Genomic DNA, 9942 nt, shown 5'->3' with positions numbered 1-9942 from the left:
GTGCAGAATTGTAATGGTTGGCCACTGGGAGATCCCTGTCACTGATGCGGACAAACTGAAGATGGTGGAAATGTGAACTAAAAGCAGTGAATGTTGGAAGCCCTTAGCAGGTCAGACACCAGGTGTAGAGGGTGATGCTGCTCGACCTGCTGACTGAATTTCCCCAGCAGTTGTTTTTTTGCTTTTTTTTAATGGTCTTTTCTTTTTAAAATATTTGTATTGATGTTTATATAATGCAAAATTGAACAATACAGTTATATATTATAATGCACAATTAAAAAGATAAGAAAAAAACCCCAAAACTTTATAATTCAGAACCCCCATCACTAAGCAAGGTTAAAAGCGGACACATAGGAATCAAGAGACAACACAGATGGACAGCACAGCACCAAAGCTTCAGAACAACCTGAATTCTTTAGGTTATGATAATAGTCCACAAATAGGCCCCACGTCTTTTGAAAGTTATTATTTGACTCTTTGATGCCGTATCTATTTTTTCTAAACTTAAACAGACATAATATCACTTAACCATAATGTGTGTATGTGTAGGTGAAGTATTGTCTTTCCATTTAATCAAAATTGCACGTCTGACCATCAATGAAGTAAAAAATAAAATTTGGTTTTGAGTTGAAGTCAGTAAAACTTCATCATCTTGATATGATCCGAACAGAGCAATTAAAGGGCAAGGTTCTAATTTGAACTTGAAAATCACCAATAATGTTTGAAAAATATCTTTCCAAAAAAATTTCTGAACTAGGGCAAGAACCAAAGAAGCATCACCAATTTTATATTCGTCACATAGAGGATTTATATCTGAATAAAAACAAGACAATTTAACTTTAGACATGTGTACTCTATGGATCACCTTAAATTACAACAGTGTTGTAAATGAGGTTCTATTAATTAGATTAGAAATAGAGTCCCAAGCCGCATCTGAGAATAATAGATTCAAATCTTGTTCCCAATCGTTCTTGAGTTTAACTAACAAGGCTATCCTTAAATCAAGCAAATTATTATAAATAAGAGACATTAAACCTTTATGAGAAAATTGTAAGGACATTTGCCTCGGGAATTCGCAGAAAGTGTGAGATTGAATAAAATGTCTAATTTGTAAAAATCTAAAAAAAAAGTGTTTGGCAAGTTAAATTTTACCAACAATTGTTCAAAGGAAGCAAAACCATTTGGAATAAAAAGATCTTTAAAACATTTACTACCCAATCTGTGCCAGTCATTAAAGATAGTTTCTTGCAAAGAAGGTTGCAAAAGATGATTAGATAGAATAGGGCTGGCAAGAGAAAAGCTCTGAGATCCCAAAAACCTTTGAAATTGTGCCCATATTCTCAACTATGTCTGTTTCTTAAGGGTTATGGGACAAAAGCATATCATTTATCAGCCATGATCTTATTGTATGTGCGAATAGCTCGAGCTCTAATGGTCTCTTCTAGTTTCTATAATCTTTCATTTATTTTAATTTGGAAATACAGCACAGTGACAGATCCTTCCAGCCTATGAGCCTAGTCTGCCCAAATAAACCCATGTGACCAATTAACCCATAAGGGTACGCTTTTGGAGGATGGGAGGAAATCCACTTTGACATGGGTAGAACGTACAAACTCCTAACAGACAGCGGCAAGATCGGACTGTGTTTGCTATGGTAGGATGAACAAGTTTAGAGGGTATCTGAGGAAGAGTTTTTACCCAGAGGGAGAGTGGAATCTATACAAGTTGGTGGTGGAGGCAGGTACTCATTATCTAGATGAGCACAGAATCAAGTTCATGATTCCAAATTTCAAATTTATATTTGTTAAATGTGATGATGTGCAGTGACAAGATTTATTTTTCATGCTATTCAGCTGGTCTATCCATATATCAGGGATGGCCAAACTGCGGCTTGTGAGCAACATGTGGCCCTTTGACAAATATGTTGGCTGGGACAGGAATTGTACGAGCCGGTTCTCACAATGGTAGTGTTATTGGGCGTGACTTGCGATCGTGTGATTGTGGCATGTGTGGCTGTGTTGCGGGCAGTGAAATTAGCGTGATGTTAGTGTGATCAAGGCCACCTGCCCTCTGGAACTCCTGATGCCCCAAAAATAGACTTACAACATGGTCCCAGTTGCCTGCCCGCCCATTTGAGCTCCCAATGCCTTGAAAATAGACATACCACCCAGTCCCAGCTGCCCACCCGCCCATCCGAGCTCCCAACATCTTAAACTTGGACTTCCCACGCAGTCCGGGGCACCCACTCGCCCATCTGAGCTGATGCCCCAAACGATGCAGGTACTTACTGCAGTCAAACGTGGTATTGTGGGTAATAGCCATCACCCCTAAATTTTAAACTAAAAATTGGTCCACAAAATTCAACTTATTCGGAACATGTATGTATGGTATTTGATTTATTGAAACTAATACAAATTAGCAGTTTAAAAATTACATACATGAATAAATATTATTACGTACATGCATTTTTAATACTTTTTTAAAAATGTAGATATACAGCATGTAACAGGCCACTTCAGCCCCCAAGCCTGTGCTGTCCAATTTACACTCAACCTACACGCCCAGTACATTTCAAACAGTAAGAGGAAATGAGAGACTGCAGGGAAAGCCCATGCAGAAATGGGGAGAACATACAAACTCCTTACAGACAGCACTGGATTCGAACCTTGGTCCCGATCGCTGATATTGTAAAGGATTTGTGCTAACTACACTACACCAACTGTGCTGCCCAACATTTTCTATAAATGTTTTTGTAACAAAATGTGCATTTAAGAGTAAAAATGTGTATGTAATATTTTTTTCATGTCTTGCGGCTCTCAAACATCTGAAGTTTAAGGTAAGCAGCGCTTACCTTAAGCAAATTTGGCCACCCCTGATGTATACAATATGTACGGCAGAATAAAACACAGTACTGAGCAGGGTTATAAGGAGAGATCAGTTTGAACAGAATAAAGGAAACATTATTTGTCCAGCGTGAATCAGAAGTCCTACTTCTGTGACCACAAGAAATGCTTCACTTGCACCTACACCACCTCCTTCACCACCATTCAGGGCCCCCCGGCGGACTTTCCAAGTGAAGCAACACTTCACTTCTGGATCTGCAGGGGTCACTTACTGCATCTGTTGTGGCCTCCTCTATATCGGGGAGACTGGACGCAGACTGAGAGAGATCGTTTTGGTGAGCACCTTTGCTCTTTCCACTGCAACAGCAAGGATCAATTCCACACACCATTCCCACACTGACATGTCTGTCCATAGCCTCATGCACTGCCAAACCAAGACTACCCACAAATTGGAGAAATCAATCATCCCGGTGCCCAAAAAGAGTAATGTGAACTGCCTCAATGACTATTATCCAGTAGCACTAACATCTACTGTGATGAAATGCATTGAGAGGCTGGTCATGGCCAGAATTAACATGTACCTAAGCAAAGATCTGGACCCACTGCAATTAGCCTATCATCACAATCGCTCCACAGCAGATACTATATTGCTGGCTCTCTGCTCAGCTCTGGAACACCTCGAAAACAGCAACTCATACATACAACTGCTCTTCATCGACTACAGCTCAGCCATCAGTACCATTATTCCCTCAGTGCTGGTCAAGAAGTTACAAACTCTATACCTCTGTACCACCCTCCCCCCATCTGCAAATGGATCCTTGACTTTTTCATCGAAGACCACAGTTAGTACGAATTGGAAGCAACATCTCCTCCTCGCTGATCATCCACACAGGCGCACCCCAAAGATGCATGCTTAGCCCACTACTCTACTCATTATACACCCACGACTGTGTGGCCAGGCACAATTCCAATGCTATCTCCAGGTTTGCTGATGGCACCAGTTGTTGGCAGAATCACAAATAGCAATGAGGAAGCATGTGGGAGAGAGATAGATCAGCTCTTTGAGTGGTGTCACATCAACAACCTTGTGCTCAATGTTAGCAAAACTAAGGAGATGAATGTGGACTCCAAGAGGGAATTAGGGGAAATGACCCAGTCCTCATTGAAGACTCAGTAGTGGAGAGGGTCAAGAACTTCACATTCCTGGGTGTCAACATCTACGAAGATTAGCGACACTAACTACAGACTTTCATTTTTCAGCACCCAGGTAGCCCTCCTGGGACCTGGGTGAAATTACTGGGTCATGTGTGCATCGCACCTTACAAATAGCAGCCTAACCTACCTGTTAAATTGCCAACCCAGCAATTTAAGGGGGATCCCACCCTCTGTGATGACATGGTAAGTGACACTTCTCGCAGTCACAGGGAATCCCCTGTTTTCTCTCTCCTTTCTGTTCCCTTGCTGTTTAAAGATCCAGAGTAAACGGGTGAGCCATTTCCCCTTTCAAATAGGCAGAGGAGGACACCCGGGTAAGTTTTACTGGGTTCCCTGACCACCTCCGAGGTAGGTCTGGGACCCGGGTAGATTTTGACCAGGCTTTCCCTGTATGGCCCTTTCAAATAGCCCTATTTTATAAGGAACAATAAAGCCCCCAGAAAGAGGTTCAATGTTGGAAAACTGCAGTCAGACGAAGCGAGAGGAAACTTCCAGGCAAACCTCAAAGCAAAGCTCGACGATGCAACCCGCCTCACGGACCCGTCCCCTGAAACCCTCTGGGATCAGTTGAAGACTACCATACTGCAATCCACTGAAGAGGTACTGGGCTTCTCCTCCAGGAAAAACAAGGACTGGTTTGACGAAAACAGCCAGGAAATCCAGGAGCTGCTGGCAAAGAAGCGAGCTGCCCACCAGGCTCACCTTACAAAGCCGTCCTGTCCAGAGAAAAAACAAGCCTTCCGTCGCGCATGCAGCTATCTTCAGCGCAAACTCCGGGAGATCCATAATGAGTGGTGGACTAGCCTCGCCAAACGAACACAGCTCAGCGCGGACATTGGCGACTTCAGGGGTTTCTACGAGGCTCTAAAGGCTGTGTACGGCCCCTCACCCCAAGTCCAAAGCCCGCTGCGCAGCTCAGACGGCAAAGTCCTCCTCAGCGACAAGATCTCCATCCTCAACCGATGGTCAGAACACTTCCAATCTCTTTTCAGTACCAACCGCTCAGTCCAAGATTCCGCCCTGCTCCAGCTCCCTCAACAGCCCCTAAGGCTAGAGCTGGATGAGGTTCCCACCCTGGATGAGACATATAAGGCAATCGAACAACTGAAAAGTGGCAAAGCAGCAGGTATGGATGGAATCCCCCCAGAGGTCTGGAAGGCTGGCGGCAAAACTCTGCATGCCAAACTGCATGAGTTTTTCAAGCTTTGTTGGGACCAAGGTAAACTGCCTCAGGATCTTCGTGATGCCACCATCATCACCCTGTACAAAAACAAAGGCGAGAAATCAGACTGCTCAAACTACAGGGGAATCACGTTGCTCTCCATTGCAGGCAAAATCTTCGCTAGGATTCTACTAAATAGAATAATACCTAGTGTCGCCGAGAATATTCTCCCAGAATCACAGTGCGGCTTTCGCGCAAACAGAGGAACCACTGACATGGTCTTTGCCCTCAGACAGCTCCAAGAAAAGTGCAGAGAACAAAACAAAGGACTCTACATCACCTTTGTTGACCTCACCAAAGCCTTCGACACCGTGAGCAGGAAAGGGCTTTGGCAAATACTAGAGCGCATCGGATGTCCCCCAAAGTTCCTCAACATGATTATCCAACTGCACGAAAACCAACAAGGTCGGGTCAGATACAGCAATGAGCTCTCTGAACCCTTCTCCATTAACAATGGCGTGAAGCAAGGCTGTGTTCTCGCACCAACCCTCTTTTCAATCTTCTTCAGCATGATGCTGAACCAAGCCATGAAAGACCCCAACAATGAAGACGCTGTTTACATCCGGTACCGCACGGATGGCAGTCTCTTCAATCTGAGGCGCCTGCAAGCTCACACCAAGACACAAGAGAAACTTGTCCGTGAACTACTCTTTGCAGATGATGCCGCTTTAGTTGCCCATTCAGAGCCAGCTCTTCAGCGCTTGACGTCCTGCTTTGCGGAAACTGCCAAAATGTTTGGCCTGGAAGTCAGCCTGAAGAAAACTGAGGTCCTCCATCAGCCAGCTCCCCACCATGACTACCAGCCCCCCCACATCTCCATCGGGCACACAAAACTCAAAACGGTCAACCAGTTTACCTATCTCGGCTGCACCATTTCATCAGATGCAAGGATCGACAATGAATAGACAACAGACTCGCCAAGGCAAATAGCGCCTTTGGAAGACTACACAAAAGAGTCTGGAAAAACAACCAACTGAAAAACCTCACAAAGATAAGCGTATACAGAGCCGTTGTCATACCCACACTCCTGTTCGGCTCCGAATCATGGGTCCTCTACCGGCACCACCTACGGCTCCTAGAACGCTTCCACCAGCGTTGTCTCCGCTCCATCCTCAACATCCATTGGAGCGCTCACACCCCTAACGTCGAGGTACTCGAGATGGCAGAGGTCGACAGCATCGAGTCCACGCTGCTGAAGATCCAGCTGCGCTGGATGGGTCACGTCTCCAGAATGGAGGACCATCGCCTTCCCAAGATCGTATTATATGGCGAGCTCTCCACTGGCCACCGTGACAGAGGTGCACCAAAGAAAAGGTACAAGGACTGCCTAAAGAAATCTCTTGGTGCCTGCCACATTGACCACCGCCAGTGGGCTGATAACGCCTCAAACCGTGCATCTTGGCGCCTCACAGTTTGGCGGGCAGCAGCCTCCTTTGAAGAAGACCGCAGAGCCCACCTCACTGACAAAAGGCAAAGGAGGAAAAACCCAACACCCAACCCCAACCAACCAATTTTCCCTTGCAACCGCTGCAATCGTGTCTGCCTGTCCCGCATCGGACTGGTCAGCCACAAACGAGCCTGCAGCTGACGTGGACTTTTTACCCCCTCCATAAATCTTCGTCCGCGAAGCCAAGCCAAAGTAATTTTATAAGGCAATTTGAAAGGACCTACTCTAATAGCTGGTGCCCTCTCCCTCTCCCTCTTCCTCTCCCTTTTTATTTTGGCATTTGCCAGCTTTTGCTTATAACTGACAAAGGACTCAGGCCCAAAACATTGGTTACCCTGTAGCAAAGTATTCTATACTGAGCCACTATAGACATTGGTGTACACATTGTGGAACTGCTGTGCACGTTGACAATTTGATGTCTACATGGGGAAGTTGATGTACGTACTGTGGCGTCTAGTGCAAGACTGACATCTCCAGACTTGCATGCTGGGCTTATATACATCACTGCTTCTGTCACATGATAGGAAGTGGCATCATCAGTGATGACATCAGCTCAGATTAAAAACTTGTGTTGGATGCAGGTCAATTTCCTGCGTTTTCCACAGCACATCCACCATTTTGCGAGCAGGTTCACTTGCTGGTAAGTGGGTCACCACAACCCTTTACTTCTTGTGGATGCTGCGTGACCTGCTGAGTTTCTCCAGTGCACTTGTTTCTTTCACTCATTGCACATCAGCAGACTTTCTTGTTTAACTGAATCAGAGTGTTGGTTAAATGAAATCAGTTTTTACAGGTAATTAATGGTCAATACGGATATGATGGGCCTATGACTCTACGAGACTCGAGGAGTTAATTTAGCTGCCTCTCTCCCACGTGACTATTGATCCTTCTACCAGGAACCATTTAAGTGTCTCCTGTGGGGAACTGAGGGGATGCAGAGCTATTGGACATTAAGTCCATCAGAGGAGGCATTAAAATACATCCACCCTCCCCTCCTCAGGATTATGCAAAAGATCGCAGGGCCTGGTTTCAAACGAGGATGTGGACCTGGCTAATATTTATTCTCACTTTAACTTCACAAAAAAATTTATTATCATTATCTCTTTGCTTTTGTGAGAGGTGTGGACATTTCCTGCATGATCACTGTGGCAACCTTATTGCCCCAAGGTGGAGAAAGACCATAGATAAATGCAAATATCCCTTCAGGAATTCTTCATACTGTGCTGCTGGCTGCTGCGGTGTGACAGGTAGTTTTCTAATGGACTCTTCATAGTAAGTTGCTCGAGGTCTGAGGAAGCAACTGAAGGATTGCAATGTTTGCTGGAGGCATGTGGGGCAGAAGTGTGCAGTTAAAGTGAAGGGAGACATCAGGAGTGAAGTTTTCACATAGAGAATTGTGGGAGCCTGGAATGCATTCCCAGGGGTGGTGGTGGAAGTATTTAAGAGACTCTTAGACAGGCAGATGGATGAAAGAGAAATAGTGGGTTATGAGGTTGGGAGGGTTTCCAGATTTTTTTTTTGGTAGATATGTATGGGTCAGCACAACATTGTGGGCCAAAGGGCCTGTACTGTGCTCTTATGTTCTATGTTCCATGAAATATGCCTCTATGACAGTAGTTGGCCTCATCAGCAACAACACAGAAAATCGCGTGAAATGGTGATAGAATAACAACCTGAGTCTTAATGTGGACAAGATGAAGGAGATGATTGTAGACTTCAGGAGGACCAAGAATGACCCCTCTCCACTAACATTGTTGAGTTGAGAGAGTAGAGAGCACCAAGTTCCTTAGAGTTCACTTAACAAGTGACCTATCATGGACACACACTCACTTCAGGAAGGCTCAACAGTGACTGCACTTCCTGAGAAGACTGAAGCAGGCAAGGTTATGAGCCACCATTAATGTCAACCTTCTATAGGAGCTCTATTGAGAGTGTCCTGGCTGGCTGCATCACAGTGTGGTACAGTTGCTGCAGAGGAAAGGCATTGGAGGTCAATGCACAGGACCATAAAAGTGCAGAGAGTCTCCCTCCTCCCCTTCGATGTGATCTACTGGGATCACTGTCCAAAGAGGGTGTGCAAAATTAGAGGACCCCTGAACACAGCATCTTTCAGCAGCTCCCAGTGGAAATAGGAATGGGGAGAGAGGGGAGGGGGAGAGGGAGGGAGGGAAATAGGAATGGGGAGAGGAGGGGAGGGAGGGAGGGAAATAGGAATGGGGAGAGGAGGGGAGGGAGGGAGGGAAATAGGAATGGGGAGAGGAGGGGAGGGAGGGAGGGAGGGAAATAGGAATGGGGAGAGGAGGGGAGGGAGGGAGGGAAATAGGAATGGGGAGAGGAGGGGAGGGGAGGGAGGGAAATAGGAATAGGGGAGGGGAGGGGAGAGGAGGGAGGGAAATAGGAATGGGGAGGGGAAGGGAGAGGAGGGAGGGAAATAGGAATGGGGAGGGGAAGGGAGAGGAGGGAGGGAAATAGGAATGGGGAGAGGAGCGGAGGGAGGGAGAGGAGGGAGGGAAATAGGAATGGGGAGGGGAGGGGAGGGGAGAGGAAGGGAGGGAAATAGGAATGGGGAGGGAGGGGAGAGGAGGGAGGGAAATAGGAATGGGGAGGGGAAGGGAGAGGAGGGAGGGAAATAGGAATGGGGAGGGGAAGGGAGAGGAGGGAGGGAAATAGGAATGGGGAGAGGAGCGGAGGGAGGGAGGAGGGAGGGAAATAGGAATGGGGAGGGGAGGGGAGGGGAGATGAGGAGGGAAATAGGAATGGGGAGGGGAGGGGAGAGGAGGGAGGGAAATAGGAATGGGGAGGGGAAGGGAGAGGAGGGAGGGAAATCGGAATGGGGAGGGGAAGGGAGAGGAGGGAGGGAAAATAGGAAATGGGGAGAGGAGGGAGGGAGGGCTGAGGAGGAGGGAAATAGGCATGGAGGGAGGGGAGCGGAGGGAGGGAAATAGGAATGGGGAGGGAAATAGGAATGGGGAGGGGTAGGGGGAGGGGAGAGGAGGGAGGGAACTAGGAATGGGGAGGAGGGGAGGGGAGGGGAGAGGAGGGAGGGAAATAGGAATGGGGAGGGGAGGGGAGGGAGAGGAAGGAAAGCACACAATTAGCCGTCTGTTCGGTCTTCCCTTCCGCGGTGGATCCAAGTTGCTTGTGCCGAGGCTTTTCAAACATTGGCTGAGTGCGCGCCTTTGAAGTCCGATCTCGCTGGTTCCCATTCAGGGTCA

Source organism: Narcine bancroftii, chromosome 6 (genome assembly GCF_036971445.1).
Source record: "Narcine bancroftii isolate sNarBan1 chromosome 6, sNarBan1.hap1, whole genome shotgun sequence".
NCBI lineage: Eukaryota > Metazoa > Chordata > Chondrichthyes > Torpediniformes > Narcinidae > Narcine > Narcine bancroftii.
This window is presented reverse-complemented; position numbering follows the sequence as displayed.